The 22001-nt window shown below is 38.4% G+C and overlaps 1 pseudogene; it reads right to left on the minus strand.

The window, feature by feature from the left end:
• Window positions 1-18442: 18442 nt before the first annotated feature.
• LOC110198625 (large ribosomal subunit protein uL29 pseudogene) lies at window positions 18443-18868 on the minus strand (annotated as a pseudogene).
• Between the last annotated feature and the right edge of the window lie 3133 nt (window positions 18869-22001).

Genomic DNA, 22001 nt, shown 5'->3' on the forward strand with positions numbered 1-22001 from the left:
TATTTTTCTAAGGGCATATAGTTCTGCACCCCAACCCCCAAAATGAGCCAGGTCTGGGCTGATTCCCATAGGAGAGCCCAATTCTGCAATGTAACTCCCATGCAATGCATGTCACCAGATTGAGAGAAATTAAAAACATGGACTCAACCTAATTTCTTTTGACTTTTCCTAGAACAAATTTGGAGAATGGCTGACAATTTCGTCTTAGTGAGGTGTCATTTGCTTAATTTCCATCAACATATGGATCAATTTGCATGGCTTTATGCAAAATTTAATCAAAATATAAACATAAATATTTACTAAGTTTTTACTATGATCTTCTGTCTTGATGTAAAAGTGATCCTTGGTTCTGGAAGGCTGTTAGTATAATTTCTTGGAAATAGTTATTTTCTCAGGATGAGTTTATGTAAAATTTGAGAGACTTATCACCAAAAAAAGTCATCAGTCATTTGGTCACAATTATTCTTGACAAGTAATTACTTATTCTGTGAAATATTTTCAGTCTGTCTTGCTGGACAGAGTAGCTAATATTTAAAGTACTCTTTCCAGCATAAGTATATATGCATGCATGCATGCATGTATACACACATATGCATAGATATATACTAACACACATACACATACACACATCTATGGTATATTGTATATAGACAGTACAGGTACAGCTCATTGCTAATTAATACAGAGATTTACTTACATGGGTTTTACAATCTTCTTTCTAATATACTAGTTTCTTTTTCCCCAGAAGCAACCACAAAAGCTTTTCCTTTTAAAATTTAGTCTATATTTTTAGCATGTTTATCTATTTTGGGGGGAGGAGGGAATTCATGATTGCTCACTGCAATTCATCTCCATTTATCCTTAGATGGTTAATATGTTCTGATGAGAGCTCTGGCCATGTAATGTGGACTTTTCAATATAATTCTCAGCTCTTTCACTTTCCATTATCTATAAAAATATTTTCAGAGGGAAAAACCTTATATTTAGCAAGAAGCAAAAGGCAACTCATTGCACAGATGAGCAAAATGATAAATAAGCATTAGTTGAAATTGCTGCTTAAGGTAGATAATTGTGTGCTCACTCTTGCTTAAGTCAACTTAGCAATAACAGAAAAGTGAAACAACTTTTATCCTAATAAGCAATTATTTCAAATGAGATACTGAATTTATTCAGTTTCTTTTGATTAAGATCTATTTTGAATGTACAAATGCTGCAATTTATAACATTGTAAGAGTTGAAATAAACTTATCTTCCCCCCACCCTTTTTCTTTTTCTCTTTTTCACAAAAGCCTGAAAAATCTTTAGATTTCTGTATTTTGGAATACTTAATACACCTAGGGAGATTCAACTTTTATCATTTTAAAATGGGAGTTCTTATGCATACTCCTTTATACAGCCTGGCTTAACTTATGCTGTTTTTCCAACTCATAAATATCTAAATATGGCCAGAATAGTAATATAGTGGCATAGTGTAGTGGCTACAAGTCCAGCCTTGAATTTAAGGAGAACTAGGTTCAGTTCTCAAAACTGACATATTAGCTTTTTGATCATTGGCAAGTACCTTAACTTCTCAATCTCCTCTTTCCCTACCCCTCAGTCAACTATAAGTCTTAAAGTCTAAAAGGATATTTTTACAAAAGAAGTTATCTACCCCATTGATGAAATTCTAGACTATATCCCTAAAGAGAACAATAATTGGTTGTTTTCTGTTACCCATAATTCATACTACATCATGGTGAATTATGCCCTAAATTCTCAAAGTTAATTTTAAGTATCAGAGATTTTTTAAAATTTGTTCGTTTTGTATTTTGTTTTGCTTTGTTTTGTTTTTTGGCTATGAAATGGGGTTAAGTGACTTGCCCAGGGTCACAGAGCTAGTAAGTGTTATGTGTCTAAGGCTGAATTTGAACTGAATCAAGGGCCATTGCTCTATCCACTGTCCCACCTAGCTGCCTCTGTATTGTTTTTCATTTTTGTTTTTAATGATCTCTTCACTACTTCTAAGACTAACAAAGAGGGGTTAGCGAGGAAGTAGGAGGAGCTAAGTAGATAAGTGATAGATATATTAGTTTCTAACTGAAAGGTCAGACTGATTCCATTCCCTCTATTTCATAGAGCACTTTGTTCTTTTAGAATTGCATAACTTTCCTGGGGAAATCTAGATTGTAGATATCAAAGAACTCATGACTAGAAGTTGAATAAAATATAAAAACTGAACAAAATTTGTATGCAATTGAAATTGTGTTTGTGTAGGGGAATTTTTTTTTCCCCTTTAAGGACTGAAACATAGATAGGGACTTTGTAAGTGATCAAATCTAAGCATATTGTTTTGGTGACCAGGAAAATAATGCCGAGAGAGAGAGAGAGAGAGAGAGAGAGAGAGAGAGAGAGAGAGAGAGAGAGAGAGAGAGTAAATTTCTACAGATCAAACAGACCCTTTGATTTTTTTTCTATATCCTGTTAGAATGTTAGCATGTTCTCTCCTTGAAAGCAGAAGCTGCTTTATTTCCCTTTCTTTGTTTTTTTTTTCCAGTCTCCAGCGCAGTGTCTTGTGCACAGTAGTAGCTTAATAAATGCTTGTTTACTTTCTTGACTTGCTTTGCAGAACCACATTTTATCCTAGATATGGTTTATATACTGTAATGCCTTTTGACAAATCCAATGTTCAAGGAATGAATGAATGTTTAACTTATACATTGGTTAACATTAGGCCTAAAGTTATTCAGTTGGAACATAGTGCATTTTAGGGCCTTTGTAAAGGTTATCTTTTCAAGGAATAAATCAGATTATCATAAGCTATTAGAAAATATCTTTAAGGTTAGATCTCTAGGAAATTTAAAAAAAAGAAGAAAGAATATTTTTTTTCTTTGTTTGCTTTGTATCCAGTATATTTTTCTACTTTAAAGAAAGGTTTACTTAGTCATTCATTCATTTATTCATTTTTTCACTCATTCACTATTATTATCACATTATTATTCATTTTTTGTTTTTTGTTTGTATCTGGCAATTCCCACATGATAATGCCTTTTATCCAGGACAGATAAAGCATTATTATAAAAATGCCAATGTAAAATTACTGACAAAAATATCAAATTATTTACTCTTGTCAGATTACAAAATAGTGATACATAAATTCACTCTCCCTTTTGTAACTTACTAAAAATCAGCCAATGACTTGCTGTATGTGTATAATCTATTGTTATTGTAAATGAAAGTGTTGTACAGTCACAAAGCTAGTTCCAAAAGGCTTTTTTTCTTTTTTTTAAATTACATCAATGACATCTTTAGAATGGTGGTCAACATAGCTCACAATTGTCCTGCTATTATTGCACTATGTCTCGAAGCCTTTTAAAATATATATTTTTAAAAATCATTGCCTTTTTAAAAACCTTGTTGAAAAAATAGTTTAATCTCTAACATTTTTTTCAGCTTAAATCTGCTATGATCTCTTACCTTAAGTTCTCATCCTATAATCAATATGAATGCTGTACTGTCACTTCAAACTCAATGTGTTTAAAGCTGAATACCTTCTTCCTTCCACAGTAAATGCTTTTCTTGACTTCCCTATTTGTGTTAATGGGACCATCATTCTACCAAGTCTCCAAACTCTGGACTTCTTTGAATCCATCTTCTCTTTCACTCCCCATCAGTTTCCATTTTCTATTGATTCTTCCTTTTGATGAACTATCATATCAATCTTTGTTGTTCCTTTTAACTTCTGCCTCCTACCTCACCCATGAATTGCTTCAATAGCCTCCTGTCTTCCATGGTCTTCCTCTCTTCAGGTTCCCCCACCTTCAAAATATCTTACACAGCATGCCACTTTAATTTCTTGAAAATATTACTTCAGTCATGCCAAAATATTTGGGTGTCTCTCCATAGATTAAAGTCCAGATTTTTAGTCTCAAATCCAAAGGACCCCACCTTTGGCCTTCTTGTTTATCAATATTCCCAATTTCTCCAAAAATACACGTGACTCCTTGTAAAAGAAACGTATACTACCAATAGGAAGTACCTTTAATGCACACAGATCCATGGTTTGTGCTGCTTCATTCACTCTTTATTTCTTGATTTATAGTCATACATATTCACTTTATTTGATTTTCCCAACAACCCTGTGATTTAAGTACATCAGGTATTCAGATATTATCCCCAATTTACAGAAGAAGAAACTGAGGGTCAGAGAGGTTTGTACATGGTCATACAGCTAATCAAACACAGACCTTGCTGACTCCCAGTCCAATATTGTTCTCTGTATTTCTATAGCTTGGCCTCTTAACACTAGCTGCTTCTTTTCTTCTTCTTCTTCTTCTTCTTCTTCTTCTTCTTCTTCTTCTTCTTCTTCTTCTTTTTCTTCTTCTTCTGCTGCTGCTGCCGCTGCTGCTTCTTAATGTTATTGTTATTACTGTTGTTATTATTATTGTTATCATAATCATTATTCAAAGCTCAGCTTGGGACTTCAGCCTCCTCCTACACAAAGATTTCCTGAATCTGTCAAGTTTGTAATCTCTCTCGGAATTGTGTAAAATCAACTTTTCTGTACAAGTTGCATTTCTTTAATAGAATTTGTGAATTCTGAGCCCCATGAACCATACAAACCCCAATTTGAAACAGTCTGCTCTATGAAAGAGACAAACAAAATTATGGTACATGTGTCCATGGTTTAATTTCTCAAAGTGGCTTAACATGCATTGCATGGGAGTTCAGTGTAAAACTGGGCCCCCCTAAGGGAGCCAGTTCAGAACTGAGTCAGCTTGGGATTTTGCGGGTACAGCCTTATAAGTTCTTGGAAGAGTAGTTATTCCCAAGGAGTGCTAATGTACTGTGATTAGTTGACATACTAGGAGGTAAGTGGATTTCTTAGCTCACTCAATCTGCAAAGGCTGATATCACCCACCATAAAAGGAAATACCACCCGTAATCTTGGAAGTCTGTCTCCAACTCAGGCCAGGGTTGGAGTTTGACCAAAATAAGAAGATTCAATGCACTCTCATTGTCAGGGATATCCTTTGGTCAGGAGGCTTATGGGAGGGTTGGGGGGCGGAGAAGGGGGATAGCTCTGAGTCTCCAGTTTTCTAGATTACCAAGAGAAAATCATTTTTAACAAATTTCAATTCTAAGGGAAAGCCACATTTAATTTTGTCATCCAGTTTATAAATTTCATTGAAATTAATCATGTAATGCTTTGCCAGCATCCTGCTCTGATACCTTGTGGTATGGAGGTGAACCTGAGCACTCAAAAGCATTTCCTGTGGAGTAAAATATTTGGCGGGCCCTACCAAATAATAAAAGCATCAAGCCTGAAATAGGTGTGCGGGTTCTATTGTCCTGAATGAAATTCACTCAGTCTCCAAGGAACGATGCACCCAAGTGGGCCTGCTCCCAGGGAAAGAGGAACCACAATGGGCTCTATTCCAAATGGGAGGCAGAGCATTGGCAGCAGTCTGGAGGCCCTTCTTCCAGTAGGAGGCAAAGATGGTTGGCCAGATCAAAGATCTGGTTTAAATATAATTTTATGCAATGGGAAAATGGGGACAAGGGAATATCAGGATTATCAGGTCAGAGAGGGGGGAAAAGGAGGACTACTCTAGGAGGTCACATAGTCCATACAGATAAGCAAATAGAATAGGAAAGGAGAGGGGAAGAGTTGTCAGGTTAATTGGTTTTGCTTTGTGAAACCACACAGGCAAGTCCATGATGGCAGACTTCAATGCATAGTATTCTTTGATTACTTTTCTGGCTGCTCACATCCTGCATCTTATCTCAGATCTCACATCCTGCATCCTGCTTCCTCCATCTGCCTGGAGCAATCCTGTCTACTTCACCTCATCACTTCCTTCCTCCTTCCTTCCTTCCTTCCTTCCTTCCTTCCTTCCTTCCTTCCTTCCTTCCTTCCTTCCTTCCTTCCTTTCTTCCTTCCTTCCTTCCTTCCTTCCTTCCTTCCTTCCTTCCTTCCTTCCTTCCTTCTTTTCCTCCTTTCTTCCTTCCTTCTCTCTCTCTCTCTGTCTCTCTCTCTGTCTCTCTCTCTGTCTCTGTCTCTCTCTCTGTCTCTCTCTCTGTCTCTGTCTCTCTCTCTCTGTCTCTCTCTCTTTCTCTGTCTCTCTCTCTCTCTCTGTCTCTCTCTCTCTCTCTCTCTGTCTCTGTCTCTCTCTCTCTCTCTCTCTCTCTCTCTCTCTTACTTCTCTCTTTTCTCTTCACAAAGGGTATCACATCCTTACTTGCTGGTATTCTGCCCAAAGGAAATGTAAATCTTAATTCTGAAAGGTTTTTTTTTTCCTGTTTTGTTTTTTCTCTTAAAGACCAGCCTTAATCCCAATTCACTCCAGCCCCAGACAAAACCCTATTTGGTCACTATTTGGGTTCTGATTGACTCAGAATGAATGTAAATAACAATTGTTTCTATTTTGGCCAGAAACCCTGAGGGTATCTCCCTCCCAGATCCATTTTTTTAAAAATTATTTTTAGGCAATTGGGGTTAAGTGACTTGCCCAGAGTCACACAGCTAGTACGTGTCAAGTGTTTGGTCTGAGGCCGCATTTGAACTCAGGTCCTCCTGACTTCAGGGCCGGTGCTCTGCTGCGCCACCTAGCTGCCCCCACCAGATCCATTTTTTTAAAGGCTATTCTTTGTCTCATTTTTTAAAAGCCTTAATCACTGAATGGGTACTGCCTCAGTCAAACTGAGACCTGTTAAAGACCTTAGCTTGAAAAAGCAAGGTACTCCACTGCATCCTGCACCATCTCCAGTTGTCCTGATACATAATTGACCACTGGACCCCGATAGCTTTGGAGGAAATGTGAGACTGGTGACTTTGCACAGCCTTCCCTCACTTAAATCCAATTCACTCGCATGTCGTGGCATCACCTCCCTGATCATGCCTTCCTGAGGCATCGCCTCATGGTCTTCTTCAAGAAGGAAGGACAAACAGCAGCAGCAACAAGCCGTGATCATTCGTGAGAACTTGAGTAGTCTTCCTCAAAGGAAGATCAAATCCACAAAATCATCTTTTCAAATCTGTAATCTGTAATATGGCTAAAAGGTGTTTTCTAGCAGGCTAGATATTTGAGTATCAACCAGATGTTAATTTTCCGAATATTCAGTCCCTCTGCATGAGTTAGCACTACTCCCCAACACTGACCTTTTGCCAGATCCAGATCTGTACCCCTCTTCCCAGTTCATGGTCCTGTTTATTCCCACAAAAACTCTTATTTAAACCCAGAAAACTTCAATGATTTTGATGGTCCCTTCCACTGAATGCCACTGGACATGCCTGTCTCCATCACCTGATTGATCATTTTTATTGTCTATATTTTCTTTCACGAGAACAGGCTTACTTAACTTTCTGCTACCTGTCTTGTGCTCCTAGTTTTGTTTGACTGTACCTTAAAATGTTAAACATTACTCATTTTGTACTAAGACATCACTTAACCTCCTCTTAAGGGCCTCTGCTGAATAGGATACTACTACATCCTAAGTCAGTCAGTCATTATTGGGACAGCATTATGTTTTGGAAATATTTGTATTATATCAAGCATAAATGTGTCTCTGCAATTTCTAAAATTGAATTCAATTTTTACTTCCAAATTCTTCCTTTTCTCCTCCATCATGAATTGAGAAGACAAATATAGATGTATGTATGTATAGATATATATAGTCATGAAAAACAAATTTCTGCATTAGGACAGAAAGAGGGAAAAATATGATTCAATCTGTGGTGGACAGCATGTTTCATCATGAGCCCTTTGGAAATATGGTTGTGTTGATCAGTTACTAAATCTTTAAAAATTTATCATCTTTACAAAATTCTTCATTATATAAATTGCTTCCTTTTTATCATTTGGGGCCAAGAAGAATAATTCTAAACCCTTTTTTTCCCCATATGAAAGGTTTTAAGAGACGTGAAAATAGTTTTCATGTCTCTCTTGTGAATAATGATTTTTCTTAGTAATCATTATCTTACAAACTCAGAGCTTCCCCATTCTTCTTTCTTTCTAAGTTGAGTCCTTCTTCAGAAGGACATTAAGATATAATCTAAATGGGTCTATTCTTGCTCCTTTTGTTGCTTAGGCAGATCTAGGAGAATGTTGTTTCCTCAGTATTGTCAAGACATGTGATACGGAAATTGATGTCTCTTTGACCATATGGGCCACCTCCCTGAGTTGATTGGTATCCCTTGGGAACACCTACTCTTTGAAGGGCATATAAGACTGTAGCCCAAAATTCCAATATGAGCCAATTCTGAACTGGCTTTGGACTGAACTCCCAAACAATGCATGTCAGGCCACCTTGAGAGAAATTAAACTGTGAACATATGCACCTCAATTTTTTGTTTCTTTCTTAGAGCTGACACTGTTTCAAAATTGGGGGTTCTTTTTGGGGCTTACAATATTAAGATTATTTTCTCCAAAATGAGCATTCACTGTTGAAGTCAGATTCAGGAGAGTGGTTTGAGTATGAAAGAATTCAATTAGATGTTCACGGTAGCCATTGGGAGCTTTATTATGTGAAGCAGACGGGCATGAAGCTGATGAAAGTCCCTGATATTCAGGAGAAGCAGGCTTATATGGAGGTTTCAGAATGATGATATAGATTTAGAATTCTTTATGGTGGTTTAAAGATTTAAGGATAAGGGCAAGGGGGCATAGGTCGAAGATTAAGGATAAGAGGAAACATATGATAAGGAAGAAAAAATCAATTATTTTGGTGTTACAAGTTAAGGAGAAGTCTTATGATATTTTAAGATAAAGCAAAAAGGACTTTAAGACACCCTCAAGTTACAGGACCTCAAGTTATAGGATGGGCTACAAAATGAGCCCCACCCCCCTCAGGAGGATCTTCTGAAAGTTCTGGAAAAGCAACCCCTGTATCCCCTTCATCCACAGTTCCTGTAATCAATCTTTGTATCATGTGCTCCAGTTTCCTCATTAGTCTGTTCATCCTCTTCAACAAAAACTCCAGCTTCTCTATGTCTTTACTAAAATACCGTATGGTATCTACAAGCAGACATGTTATTTCAGGTGTGGTCTGATCAGAAAAAAAAAAAAACTCTTATAACTGTTGATGTAGATATGCCTTCTCTTATGCAACCTAGAATAATATTTATTTTCTGCCCTGCCAGGCCATCATGGCTTATCTTATGCTTGTGGTCCATTCATATCCACATATCTTTATCAGAAAATCAATTGTTTAGCAAGATCTCCCTTATCTCATACTTGTAATATCACATTAAGACATAGTAAATAACTTTGCATTTATACCAATTATGTGGCATTTTATTTGATTTACCCCAATGTTTTATCATCTAGAGATATTTCTCAAGCTAGAGTTTATTACCAACATATTTCATTTATGTTTTTATCTAAGTCACCAATACAAAAAAAAAAATTAATAGCAGGAAAATGGACAGATCCTTTAAGGCATTCTGCTAGAATGTTCCTATAAATTGACATAGATCCTTTGATGAGTAATCTTTGTTTATATCCATTCAACTACTGCTAAAGTTCCCTAAATTTTGCATCTTTTAGATTTCCATCTTGTCCTCAAAGATAATATTGGAGCTTGTTCAAATCAGTTTCCTTATTCAATCAGAGATGATGTTTCATTTAACTCATTTCTGAGTTATATTTAACAAGACTGGGAAGTGATATAGAAAAAAATTCTCATTAAACTACACCATGTTTTCAATTTTTAATTATTATAGCACATTGCTGTATTGTTCCATTTTCATATTATTCTATTGGATTGGAAACTTCTGTCAAGTCTCAAGGTATCATTTCTCAGCTGTTCCCATAATCCAAGTGAGAGAACTCACCACAAATTATAGGAAATAATTTTCTGAAGAGTTTTTTGGGCATTCTTCAAATGACAGATAAAGATGGTAATTATGAAATGAAGCCAGTATAGATGTTACTAAATACAGTGTAGGAAACAATTTCCTTCAGAAAATGTTTCTTGTGCTATATTTTCTTGATTTTGGCATTGTTTTCTTTCTTTAGATCCTAAGATATAATGTTAAGAGTCTTCTCAAACCTCAAAACAACATTATGTGAAAAAAAAGGCATTAAGTATAAGCCCATACAGGAAATTTAGATAAGTAGCTATGAAAGAAAACAACAAATTGGTTAGGATTCACTCAAAAATGATTTTACTTCTACTGTATAATCAACAACCAGTTACTTAGTCAAAACTGTGAGACTTTTCATTTTATTTTTTATAATAAATTTATTTATTTTCAGTTTTCAATATTTACTTCCACAACATTTTGAGTTCCAAATTTTCTCCCCATCTCATCCCTTCCACCACCCCAAGATGGCATTCATTCTGTATACCCCTTCCCCTAATCTGCCCTTCCTTCTGTCTCTCCCCTCCTTCTCTTATCCCCTTTCCCTTCTATTTTCCTGTAGGGCAGGATAGCCTTCTACACCTCATCACCTGTATTTCTTATTTCCCAGTAGCATGTGAAAACATTTTTTTAAACACATGTTTTTAAAACTTTAGGTTTCAAATATTCTCCATTCCTCCCTCCCCACCCACCCTCATTTAAAAGGCAAACAACTCAATATAGGTTATACATGTGCAAGTATGCAAAACACTTCCACAGTAGACATGTTGTGAAAAACTAACTCTATTTCCCTTAATCCTATCCTGCACTCCCATTTATTTAGTTCTTTCTTTTGACCCTGTCTTCTTCAGAAGTATTTGCTTCTGATTACCCCCTTTCCCAATCTGCCCTCCTCTCTATCATCCACCTGTTCTTTTGTTCCCTTCTCCCCCTATTTTGCTATAGGGTAAGACAGATTTCCTTACCCAATTGAATGTGCATGTTATTCCGTCCTTAAGTCAAATCCTATGTGAATAAGATACACTCATTCCCTTTCACTTTCCCCCATTTCCTCTCCTCTGTAAGAGCATTTTTTCTGTTTTTTTTTTTGCGAGATAATTTACCCCATTCTACCTCTCCCTTTCTTCTTCTCCAGATATAATCTTCTCTAATCCCTTAATTTTATTCTCTGGATATGACCCCTTAATCTTCAACTCACCCTGTGCCCTCTATCTCTATCTATCTATCTATCTATCTATCTATCTATCTATCTATCTATCTATCTACCTATACATACATATAATTTTTTTTTCCTCAACGTACCCTAATACTGACAAAGGTCTCATGAGTTATAAAGATCATCTTTCCACACAGGAATGTAAACAGTTCAACCTTCATAAGTCTCTTATGATTTCTCTTTCCTGTTTACCTCTTCATGTTCCACTTGAGTCTTGTATTTCAAAGTCAAATTTTCTATTCAGCTCTGTTCTTTTCCTCAAGAATGCTTGAAAGTCCTCTATTTCACTGAATGACCATTTTTTCCCCTGAAGGATTATACTCAGTTTTGCTGGGTAGATGATTCTTGGTTGTAATCCTATCTCCTTTGCCCTCCAGAACATTATATTCCATGCCTTCTGGTCCTTTAATGTAGAAACTGCTAAATCTTGTGTTATCCTGATTGTGTTTCCACAGTATTTGAATTGTTTCTTTCTGGCAGCTTGTAATATTTTCTCCTTGACCTGGGAACTCTGGAATTTGGCTACATTCCTAGGAGTTTTCCTTTGGGGATCTCTTTCAGGAGGAGATCTGTGGATTCTTTCAATTTCTTTTTCTCTGGTTCTACTATATCAGGGCAGTTTTCCTTGATAATTTCTTGAAAGATGATGTCTAGGCTCTTTTTTTGATCATGGCTTTCAGATAGTCCAATAATTTAAAAATTCTCTCTCCTGGATCTATTTTCTAGGTCAGTTGTTTTTCCAGTGAGATATTTCACATTCTCTTCTATTTTTTCATTCTTTTGTATTTGTTTTACAGTATCTTGGTTTCTCATAAAGTCACTAGCTTCTGATTGCTCTATTCTAATTTTTACGGAAGCATTTTCTTTTGGACTTCCTTTTCCATTTAGCCAATTTTTCTTTTTAGGGCATTCTTCTCCTCATTGGATTTTTGGACCTCTTTTGCCATTTGGGTTAGGCTATTTTTTAAGGTGTTATTTTCTTCAGCATTTTTTGGGGTCTCCTTTAGCAAGCTGCTGACATGTTTTTCGTGATTTTCTTGCATCACTCTCATTTCTCTTCCCAGTTTTTCCTCTACTTTTCTTACTTGCTTCTCAAAATCCCTTTTGAGCTCTTCCAAGGCCTGGGACTGATTCATATTTTTCTTGGAGGCTTTGGATGTAGGAGCTTTGACTTTGTTGTCTTCTTCTGGTTGTATATTTTGATCTTTTGTCACCAAAGTGAGATAATACAGTCTGACTCTTTTCGCACTGCTTGCTCATGATCCCAGCCAATTATTTGAGTTTTAAACTCTTTGTTAAGGTAAAAGTCTGCTTCAAATGTGGAGAATGTACTGTCCCAAGCTTCAGGTTTATTTAGCTGTTTTTAGAGATACTTGTATGGACCCAAAAATTTTCAGTTCTTGCAAGGTAGCACAATAAGGGGCAAGGTGTTTACTCCTTTCCTGGCCTGTTCTGTGATCTATTAGTGACCACAAGCACTCGTTTCTGCCCTGGAGTTATGAGGAAGGTTTTCTGTCCACAGCCACTACAAGCTCCACCATGCCAGTGCTCCTCCTCACCATCCAGAACTGTGACCCAGATCCAAGCACGGGCAAAGCAAGAGATTCCCGCCTCAGCACCAGAAGAGAGATCCCTGCAATGCCCCTCTGATCAGCCCCTCAATTCCCCCTCAGGGAAACATAAGGTTTAGAAGTTTAGAGGTGCTGGGACCCTGAGATCAAGACATGCAGACCCTGTCTGAATGAATTCAACCCAAATCTTCTTTCAGCCAGAGACAAAGTTTATTAGAGATAAATCATACAGGCCAGACGCTTAAGGAATCTGAACATGAGTGATGCCCATAAAGATGAGCTGCATGAGAACATCTCAGTGTTTAAATGAGGGCTAGTGTGGATCTTATGTACACTCAAGTAATTTTAGGTGACCAGAGGAGGGTCTGGGAAGAGGAGCTGTGTGATTGGGGAAGGAGTTTAGGGAGAACTAGGTTTTTATCAGGATAACAAAGAACTGGAAGGAAGAGGTTGATAAGATCAAAAGTGGGATGAAAGACTAGGCTTCTTCCTTAGGATTTCAAGGATAGGCTTCATAGAGAGATAGGAAAAGATCAGAATAAGAATAAGAGATAAGGAAAGGCCAGTTGAATGAAGTATAAGGGTTTTCGGGGGCCCCTAGACAAATGGGAGCCAAATTCTTTTGGGGTAAGTGGCAAAAACCTCAGCTTCTGAAACTTCTCCCTGCTGGCAAGGGGTGTAGAGCTGTCCCTGCCTAGCTGGGTCCTGTTCCAAAGGGTCAGACTTCAGAACCTAGCTGATGCCAGATTTAGTGGGCTACAGACCTCAGACTTGGTCAGTGGTTGGGTATACAGCCTGAGCAGTCATCTGGAAGCTGATGGCTCTGACCCTAGAAGAAAGGAACCTGGCAAGAATATCTAGTAAACATGGACCAAACAAAGAAGAGAAATATAATCAGTAGGAGAATAATTATAGGGTCCAGCATAGAAAGAAGCCAGGACTCCCATGAAAAAGATGACTGGAGCACTGAGATTATTGTGAATTTCTAGCATCCAACTATCCTTTTCCAAAATACATTCAATGCAGAGCTCTACCTGCCCAGAGTTGTTGATATACATGCAACAAGATATGTTTGCTAAAGCACATACACCCCCACTGGAGGCAAGCAAGTAATCTAGGGGTATTCTATTATCTAGAACCACTTTTGCTAAGAAATCCAAAGATTGTTGGATTTCCCAGAGATCATAAGCTGTCTCATTTGCCAACTGGTGAATAGTTTCTCTAAGGTTAGAGCAAATATGTTCATGCTGTAGGTGAGCATACCAGGGCATGAGATACTCTGCTCTCTTTTTAAGAGACCAGAGGACATTTCCCCAAAATCCATCTTTTGCCCTTAAATTAGAGACTGTGGGCTGTGTGGCATTGAAAATGGAGAAGGGGAGTGCTAACAATCTGAGAGTGCACACCCAAAGTCCTTGTACAGTGTCAAACATTGGGTGACAAGACAGTAGTTTTGTGGTCTTGCCATTTGTTGGCACTTCATTTCACCTCTTCCCCCAAATTTTTCTCACTAGTGGTATCTGCACAGGTAGTACAGTTCAAAAGATCAGCAGAAACTTTTACAAGCCCTCCCTCCATAGGAGTGTTAACATGTCTAGTGGTCTTGGAGCTTGTCTCCCACGTAAGGGAATATTCCCCTGTGGAGAAGCAAGGGGTTGATATAGAAGAGTGGCAAGCATAAATGAGGTGCCATAAACTTCTGACAAAGTCATATTGGGGAGGGGAACTTTTGCAAACACGTTATATGGTAGGAGATGAGAGTTGCCTGGTGGCTCTGGGTGGTCTTATGAGTTTCCCAGTTTAACCTAGGGAGTTATCTTCCCATTTTCAGAGGTCAAGTGTAAGTTTAGAGGCTTCCTCAATTAGAATGACTGTTAGCAGCCACTGCCAGGAGGAATGCTGGCCATCCAGCAGCAACAGTCTAATTGTTTTGAAAAATGAGCAACTTGACTAAGGTCAGGTCCTAAGGACTGGGTTAGGGGCATAGTGTTTGATTTAGATTTTAAAATCACAATAGTTTTAGCCTTGTCAGGGCCCAGAAGAGCATCATAAAAGGGCTTAACAATAAAACTATTATTAGGGATTCAGAGTCTACAAAATCTAGCCATGCCTAGCAAAGTTCAAAGTTGTTTCTTCGTGTCTGGAACAGGGAGTTCATGGCCCAGAATCTTTACAGACCGGCATGCTATCTGGACTTTGTTCAAAGAGACCTTATAGCCTCCAGTTCTCAGGAAATTAAGCACTCCTGAGGCAGCAGCCAAGGAAGCCTCTTGGGTGGGGCTACAAATACAAAGATGGGAAAATACTTTAGGGTCTTGGAGATGAACAACAGCTGGAGTGGCAAGAGTAGCTCTCCCAGGAGTTCACTGATCCCAAGCTATCTCCTATACTTCCAGGGTAATATGGGGAGATCTGGCACACAGAGGGAAAAGGGAGATGGGAGGCTTAACAAGAGAAAATTGGCTCCCCAACTTCACCATCAGGTCCCTTCCCAACAGCGGGCAGGGCAAGAGCATAAGGGAGAAGTTTTTAAACAACAGATTCTCAAATAAGCAGGAGAAGGGGTATGTCTGGAGATATCTCTTAGTTTTCCTTTCAATACCCATGACTAGATGGGTCAAGGGGTGAATTGGGCCAGTGTAATTCATTAAAGCAAAGAACATAGCCATGATAAAGTAGGCAAACTTACCTTCAGCCTTGATTTCTGCCCAGGGCTTGGAAAGAGAGATGGAGAAAGTGCGAGTGTTGCCAAGACCCAGGCTCTCCTGTCCTCCCCAGTGTTGAGAAAACTGGAGGACAGGGTAGTGGGGGGATACCACCTCAGGGACAATCCTTCTTCCAATGTCCTTCCTGGTCATATCTTGGGCAAGTTACTGGAGGTGTCTGTCCTGGGGGTTTCCTCCAAGGGGGCACGTTGGAAGGGCACTCCTTGGACCAGTGAACCTCCCTGTGGCCTCCCTTGCCTCAGTCACTGGGCTTCCTCCAAGAGGGTGCCCTGGAGGGGCACTTCTTAGACCAGTAACCCTTCTGATGGCATTGAAAGTAGGTTTTCCCACTGCCCAAGTTGCCAGGAACACCCTTGGGTCTTTTCCTGACCATGGCAACAGCCAGAAATCAAGCATGTTCTTTGTCTCTAGCTTCTTCCTGTGTTCTTTCTCCTCTGCCACAACTAGGTCTCTGTTGTTAAAAACTCCAAAGGGCATCTCCAGTAACTGGGCCTGAGGTGTTTAGGGTCCCATTGCCAATTTCTATAGTTTTCTCTTAATACCTGGGGCAGATTGGTTAAAGAAATACATGCTAAGGATTGCTGCCCCTTCGGCAAAGTCAGAATCTAAATTTGTATAGTTTTTAATGGTTTCTACTAGCCTATCTTGGAAAAAGGCAGGGGTTTCCTTTTCTCCCTGAGTAATTCTCTTAACCTGAAAGTTTACTTGTTTTCAAAATTCTATTTTCAGATCTTCTAACAGGCAACTTATCATGTGATCCCTCTTTCCCCTATCCTCATTCTTCTGATAATCCCATCCTGGATAAACAGGAGGAACGGGAACTATTCCTGTGGGGTATTTTGTGGTTTTGTTGCTAGTAAAATGATCCCCAAATTTTTGGGCTCCCAGAATCTTGTTCCCAGAATCTCTTCTTCTTCTCAGCGGTACAACAGGTGTAGAAGAGGACATGCAAATCACTCCAAGAAAGTTCGAATTGTAGGGACACATCCCTGAAGCCCTCAGTAAATTTAGTGGGATCTTCAGAATGTTGACCCAGCCTGTCCTTAATGTGGTTGAGAGCTGAAATGGAGAATGGAACATGCACCCTAAGTGTCTCATTAGGAGAGGCAGGTACTTCCCTTAAAGGAAAAAGCCCTGAAGGTGCTGTGGGAGCAGGGGCTTGCAGGGGAGGGAGATAGGAAATCACACTTCTCATGAGCAAGGGACTAGGGAGTGATGGCTGAACTGGCAAGGCCAAGGAATCTGACTGTCAAGGGGAAAGATTAGCTGGCACTGGAAGAGGGGGAGGAGTCAGGGAAGGAGATGCCAAGGTGAGACCCTTGTCCTAAGCTTGAGTAGGGGTCTCCTTGGAAGTAGAGTTCTGGGGAGGAAGCACCAAGTTGACACCCTTGTCCAGAGCTTGAGCAAGGGTATGGGAAGGAAATGCAGGATAAGAGACATGGAAGGTGAAAGACACAGGACGCGAAGAAGGTTGAGCCAGAGGAAAAGGGAAGGGAAACCAAGAGAAAGAAGAGTTGGGCAAGGAGGAGGGGGCATAGGAAACAAGGGGGCCAGGGTAGAATGGGGAGCTGCAGGAGGAGTGAAGGGAGAATAGAGAACAGCCAGAGAGGCAAGAAGAGAATGGGGTGGAGATAGGTGCCAGAGCAGTGGTGCTGACAGAGGCTGGGAAGAGGTGGTTGCCATAACCTTAGGAGCCATAAGAGGATCATCCAAAAAGTCCATTTGATCCTCATTCCCCATTAGTGATATGGCTCTAACTATGAACATCTTACAATCTTTTCTGAGAATGGAGTCTCTAGAAAGCTCAAAAAAAGTCATTAAGTAAGAAATCTCCACCCATTTTCTTTCTCTGAAACAATATCTTTCTAACTCTGAGAAGGATTTTTGCCATAATGTCCCAAAAAGGGGCCATGCCTCATAATTTTCCAGGTGATACTGAGGCCAAATGGTGTTGCAAAAACACAAGTTTTTTTTTCTTTTAAGTCCTTTAGAGAAGCTAAAATTTTTCAAATTTGGTAAAAGACATCCCAAAGACAAATTCTTGGGAATTGAAGAGGATTGACCCATTGCAGGCTTAGGGGAAAGGAAAAAAAGAAAAAAAATGTCCAACAGTTTCCCAATTCCCTAGCGCTAAGAGGAGAGGATTGGACCTATGATAGGGAGTCCATCCTCTATGCTAAGGAAGATGTGTCTAGGTCCATGTGCTCAAACAGAACCTCTGGACCCAGAGCCTGAGAGCAACAGGCTGAATTTGAGACCTAGTGAGACTTGACAGGTCAGGCCCCCAAAACAGAAGGAATTGGGGAAAGTGGGAGTCTTACATACCTTCCAGTCATGGCTGGAGAAGAATTTGTGATTTGGTAGTTATTTCCAGTACAGAGAAACATACGATAAGGTCTAGAGGTTTAGAGGTGCTGGGACCCTGAGATTATGAAACACAGACCCTGTCTGAATAAATTCAATCCAAATCTTCTTTCAGCCAGATACAAAGTTTATTAGAGATAAACCATACATGCCAGACTCTTAAGGAATCTGAACATGAGTGATGCCCATAAAGATGAACAGGCATGAGAACTTCTCAGTGTTTAAATGGGAGCTAGGGTGGATCTTATATACACTCAAGTAATTTTGAGTGACCAGAGGAGAGACTGGGAAGAGAGCTGGGTGACTGGGGGAGGAGTTTAGGGAGAATGGGAGTGTCTGGATAGGGTCACCTAGTAATAGACAATGAAGGACTAGGCTTTTATCAGGATAAAAGGAACTGGAAGGAAGAGGTTGATAAGCTCAAAGGTGGGATGAAAGACTAGGCTTCTTCCTTAGGATTTCAAGGACAGGCTTCATAGAGAGATAGGAAAAGATCAGAATAAGAACAAGAGATAAGGAAAGGCTAGTTGAAAGAAGTATAAGGGTTTTCTGGGGCCCCTAGACAAATGGGAGCCAAATTCTTTTCAGAGAAAGGGGCAAAGGTCTTGGCTTGGGACCACCCCATCATTTTGACATTCTCCTATTTTATTGTGTTTACAACCTATTCAACTAATAAACTTCCATTCCCATGCAAAATGTTTTTTTTCTTAAAAGGGACCAAAAGTCAATCTTCTTCAGTATTACACAGGTTATGACAATTTGTCTTTTTATTGGGTACCTTAACAAATTGTGCCTTAACAGCAAATTTCCAAAGGAGGTACAAGTGTTCCTCCCTCTGATGTTTTTTGGTCTTCAGGTTTTCCTCGTGCCTGTGGCACATTGCACAGGTCTTCTTGGGTCAAAGGTCCAGGGGCTTGTATTTCTTGCCCTCATAGAATTTCCTGAGATTCTCTTTCTGTGTCTGGTTGATGACAGTCAGAACTCAAGCAATAGATTTTTGGATGACTCGGGTCTTAGAAAGCTTGAATATGGCTCCTCCAGTGACCTTGGCCACTTTCAATTGGGAAAGTTCCACCCTTAAATCATCTAACTGTTTGAGTAGCTCCTCCTTCTTCTCCCCACAAAGATCCTTGGCCTTCATTTTTGCCATGATCTTGGAACAGCCATACTGCTACTGGCTCTGAGGGGAAAGATCCCATGCTATATGTTGGAAAAAAAAAGCATGTGGAGGCTATCTATATCTATATCTATATCTATATCTATATCTATATCTATATCTATATCTATATCTATATCTATATCTATATCTATATCTATATCTATATCTATATCTATATCTATATCTATATCTATATCTGTATCTATATCTGTATCTATATCTGTATCTATATCTGTATCTATATCATCTATATATCTATATCTATATCTATATCCACACACACATACATACATATATACACACATATATATATACATATACACACATATATACATATGTATGTATGTATATATATATACACACAGATATGTGTGTGTGTGTGTATATATATATGTATGTATATATATATATATATATACATATATATATACACACACACACGCACACACATATATTTGAGTAACACAGATATCCTGAGTGAGGGTTTAAATGTTTTCCTAAAATTACTTTAGTCAGTCAGAGTTAAAGCTCTTCCTCCATGTGCATTTCATTATTTTAAGGGACTAAACAATATGAATTTACTTATCACCTAGCCTGTTGCCTGTTTGACCAACTTTCAGGTAGACAGTAATGGTGCCATGACTTCAGATGGAACTGAAGGAGAAAACAACACCCCACCCTGGAAATGTTAATGGCTCAGATGCCTCAGGATCAATTTTCTCCTCGAGTCCTAACCTTGATGGGGTCGGGTAAGTTGTCCTATTCCCAGCTTTCATGGACCTCCCATTAGTTTGTTTGAAGTGCAAAAAAAATTCTCTTTAAATTAGCTCTGGGTTTGGAGATCAAGTCAAAGTTCAGAAATTCTGGCTACTGTATCATTTAGGTCCCCTCAGCTAAGGATCAATCTAGGATGGGTCCATCAGAAACTAAAATTAGAAACCTCGAAAACAAGACAGCCACAGAAATCAAAACCACAAATCCGGCTAACAAGATCACCAGCTCTTATATGTCAAGCCATTACAATCTGATTGGTTGTACAAAAAGAGGTTTTAGATTCCTGCTAAATCAAGATTCATCCTCTGATGCCTTTTGAAGGTAACTTATGAGTCAAGACTTTCAACTTTATCAACTTGTGTAGTCAGACAAAACAGATTTCTAAATGTACCTATAATGTTCAGAGGAACTTGTCCAAATGGCCTCGTTGGGTGGGAGTAGATAGAATAATATTGAAATCAATTAGCATATACAATTTTAAAGGAAAAGGGTAGATTTTAATGAAATCCTAATGGAAGAAATTGAATTTCATTGTTGGTTAAGTTAGTATATGAAAATTTATATCTTACTAGTAATTCTATTAGTAGAAAATGAGCTGGCTTTGAGATTAGAGCATCTACCAGTGCTCTAGAGAATACCACTGTGATTTCAGTAAAGTGTTTTTTTCCTTTCTGAGTTTAATTTTCTTATCTAAAAAGGGAGCCAGTTGGAATAGTTAATCTCCAGGAATTCTTTTAGCATTAAATTCTCTAATGCTTTATCTGGAAAGGGATAAGAGGTTATCTGATATTTTTCAGCCACAAAAATCTAAGTTAAAATCTGGCCTCAGTCACTTACTAGCTGTATCACTGAGAAAATATTGAATTGTGAATTATCAATTGCATATGAGTTATGTACAACAAAATTCAAAAACTATGGAATTATGCTCCCACTCCCTCCATTTCATGTTTGTTTTGAGTCTCTGATGTTGGTAAAATGTCAAGCCTGTTTTTAAGTAGATTTTGGTTACCATAGATGATAATAAACAGAAGAATCTGATAACAATTAAGCTTTCCTAATCAATGGAAAAGGCCACACAAAAATATTTTCAAAGAATTTCAGACTGCATATCTATTAATTATCTTACATGTGGACTAAAGTATTTCTTCATTAAGCAGAAGGTCAACAAAACAATTATCTGGGCACATTTGAGTGTAAAAGCAGGTAGAATGAAGTACAGAGATTATATATTCATATTGGACTGCAAATTCCTGAAGTTGTCCCTTAAGCGAGGTCTATCAGAGATTTTTTAGTGCTGAATTTATACTTAACAAGGGAGGGGGGTGAGGAGGATGGGGATGCCCACCACTAAACTCTTGTTAGGTTATTCAAGGAAAAACTAATGAAATACAAAATGCTGCTTAAAACTTAATGAGACAGTATGGTGCAATAGAAAAAAAATGTAATGAGATTGTTGACACTAAAAAAAAAGGTTTTGGTGCCATTTAAAACACTCGATCTCTAAACTCACGAAATCCTGAAGAAATTCTGATTTTCTTTTCTTTTCTTTTTTTCTTGTTAGGCAATGAGGTTAAGTGACTTGCATAGATGGGGTCACACAGCTAGTAAGTGTTATGTGTCAGTCTGAGGCCGGTTTTTAACTCAGGTCCTCCTGAATCTAGGGTCGTACTCTACCCACTGTGCCACCTAGCTGCCCCACATTCTTTGCCTTTCAAACAAGGTCTTCCAACCAATCATTTATAGAAGATAATGCTAAAAGCACTTACAGAATAATAAGCCCTGGAACAGATTCCTTTGGTATCTTGGACTCAATACAAAAGACATTATCATCAAGGTGTACCCTGACCTGAAGTATAAAGGATTAAGCTCTTCCATACTTGGTCATTTGGTGGTGGGTGGTGGGGATCAGAGATGAGGGAGGATGCTTGATTATGTGATTTTTCACTTTTCAACTAAATGTTGTGGAATCAGACAAATTCAGTTTATTTGTTATTTATATTTTAATTCAGCATTTATTTAATTTTTTTTCTAGTTTGTACATGCTAGGAGGCACTATGAGACATATAAAAATAGGAGCTTATACTTTAGGAGGGAAGTTAAAGCTTATACAGATACAATTTAAACAAATATGATAGTAATAAGTGCTGACATGAAAAATAATGCTATTAGAATGATTCTGAGAATACTTTTAGGTAATTTTGGAAATATATCCACCTATCTCAGTATAAGAAATTATAAGGATTTGCATAACTACAGGTTCCAGCTGCTATGTTATGGTAGAAAGACTACCTTTAGCACGAGAAAACATAGTATAATTTTGCTTTCTGCTTTCTTCAATTGGGTAATTTTG

Source organism: Phascolarctos cinereus, unplaced genomic scaffold (assembly GCF_003287225.1).
Source record: "Phascolarctos cinereus isolate Bilbo 61053 unplaced genomic scaffold, phaCin_HiC Scaffold_4;HRSCAF=312, whole genome shotgun sequence".
In the NCBI taxonomy this organism is placed as follows: Eukaryota; Metazoa; Chordata; class Mammalia; order Diprotodontia; family Phascolarctidae; genus Phascolarctos; species Phascolarctos cinereus.